Source organism: Galeopterus variegatus, unplaced genomic scaffold, assembly GCF_000696425.1.
Source record: "Galeopterus variegatus unplaced genomic scaffold, G_variegatus-3.0.2 Scaffold4428, whole genome shotgun sequence".
In the NCBI taxonomy this organism is placed as follows: domain Eukaryota; kingdom Metazoa; phylum Chordata; class Mammalia; order Dermoptera; family Cynocephalidae; genus Galeopterus; species Galeopterus variegatus.
This window is the reverse complement of record NW_007730539.1, coordinates 83,634-86,007: the sequence shown is the minus strand read 5'-3', so window position 1 is coordinate 86,007 and position 2,374 is coordinate 83,634. Positions and strand designations below refer to the sequence as shown.

General features: G+C 40.6%; 1 long non-coding RNA gene across 1 annotated transcript in view; it reads right to left on the bottom strand.

Moving 5' to 3' along the window:
* Nucleotides 1-2,161, bottom strand: part of LOC103603079 — an 83,908-nt gene extending 81,747 nt beyond the window's left edge. The window contains exon 1 of the long non-coding RNA XR_551579.1: nt 1,819-2,161. This is a non-coding gene — a long non-coding RNA (uncharacterized LOC103603079). The remainder of the gene's footprint in view (nt 1-1,818) is intronic.
* Nucleotides 2,162-2,374: the final 213 nt, after the last annotated feature.

The window sequence follows — 2,374 nt, the reverse complement described above, 5'->3', positions numbered from 1 at the left end:
AGGAAGGAAGGAAGGAAGGAAGGAAGGAAGGAAGGAAGGAAGGAAGGAAGGAAGGGCCACAATAACACACTGATCCTCCAGGACAGAACAAATCTATGGTTACTAGAGGTGTGAGGTGGGAATGGAGAGATTGGGTTAGCGACATAAAAAATTATTATGATTTGTAATAATGAACATACTAATAATATTGATTTCATCAACACATGTTGTACACAGGTGATGGTAGTCAACATTGTATCCCTAACATATGTCTAATCAATCACACTTCAATGAAAAATAAATAAATAAATAAAACAAAACAAACAAAAGTAAGCCTATAGAGTAGGTTGTGACTTTTTAAAAGAACCTAAAGGAATCTATGCTGGTTATTAAGTTCTTTCTTAGCTCAAATCCATCCTTCAATAACATGTCCTGTTATTGGGGTTGTGAGTCGTAGATTTCTCTTTTGCCAGAGGACATCTGTTAAGTCCTGGGTACAGAGGGCACTAAAACAAGACCTGAAGTGAGACCAGGAGGGAGAAAGGATATATTCCTTTCAGTTTTTGCCATGCTCCCAGCATCAGTCTCATTGTATACCCCTCATAGGTGCCAATTCTAGCCACTAGTACCCTCTCTACTCTCAGAGGTCTGGGTTCCAGTCCTACAAGACCCCTTCACCAAGCTTCTAAGTTTATATAACTCCAACCTTTTCCTTTATTCTTCTAGCCTTAACTGCTTCTTGCAGTTACTCTCTCTGATATTTCAATGTCCCCTCATTGCCTTTTCAGTCCTCCTATACCCATTTGTTATGGTCTGAGTTGTGTTCCCCAAAAACTCATATGTTGAAGTTCTAACCCACAGTAGGTCAGAAAGTGACTGTTACTTGGAGATAATGTCTATAAAGAGGTAATTAAATTAAAATGAGGTCATTGGGGTGGTCCCTAATCCTCCATGACTGGTGTCCTTGTAAGAAAAGGAGATTAGGACATAGACATGGAAAGACCATGGGAAGACAGGAAGAAAATGGCCATCTTTAGGCCAAGGAGAGAAGCCAAGAATATATCCTTCCTTCATGGCCCTCAGAAGAAAGCAACTTTGCCAACAACTTGATCTTTGACTTCCAGCCTCCACAATTGTGGGAAACTAAATGTCTGTCACTTAAGCCACCAGTCTGTGGTAACTGTTATGGAAACTGTAGAAAACAAATACCCTGCTTAACCAACTCCTATATTAAATTATCTGTCAGAAAACCTTATATGCTAGTGACCAGAAGTCGTCCTAGGAAATAGATCCACAAAGATGGGATTTTTGGGGTTGTTTTGGACACACACAGCCTTTATCATAGGTGGTTACATCCAGAATAACCAAATTATTGTTGTGGTTCATTGTGCCTACTGTGCCACGTGTCCCAACAAGGGGACAAATGGCTGCTGCCCTTAGTTGTTAAGACAGTAATGACGGCTCCAAGGACAGTGGAGTAGGAGGCTGCTCCTGGGTACATTGCTGTACTATAGAAAGGAAATGACACACTCAGCTCTTAAAATTTCAGCTCAAGTCACAAGAGAACCAGAAAGCCTCTATGGCAGCTCTTAATGAACCTTTTATTTCTTGGAGCTCATATGCCCATAGCTGCAAATGTTCCTGATGACCCCAAAGCCTTAGCATCATAAGAGCAGTATCAGAGGAACTGACCGCTTGAGCACTTGACATCACAGAAGAACAACGGAGACAGAGACACTGCCTGTTACCCAGGAGGCAGAAATTATACTCGATTCAAATTGCCAGCTGCATACAAAAATCAAAATAGGAGGTCAGAGAAAATCATGAAAAGATGTTCACCTGTAGATGTTGTTTGTGTTCTGGGACTCTTAGCTCGAGGTCACCAAAATGCCACAGGCTTGGTTTCTTTTCTTATTATCCTTCTGAGAAATGGTAATACCAGATAATAAATATTTGCACAAGATAAATTTATCAATTAATTAGTGAGATAGTGTGAACATTCTAGCACTGACTGATAGGCTGCCAATAGTTCTTGTTGCCAAAATCTAGACTTATCTGAATGTTGTCTATCCTCTCATTTTGACCTTGAGAAGCAGTTCTGTACACATGGTCTTTGCAGTGCTGTCTGTGTCTTCCGTGTGCACACGTCCTCAAAGCCACACTGAAATAGGGAGGAGAGAAGAGATACTCTGTACGTCAGGTCAAAGAGCATATCATGTGCCCTATTGTCTTTCTGAGTCACATGCTGTCCAACAGATGACCATATAAACACACATATTGACTCATAAACGAACACGCAAAAAGATTCACATTCATTACCTACTGTGGCAATGAAGATAAGAGGGAAACCCATGGATTATTCGGAAGCTTTATTTTGTTTCAGATTTCTAACTCA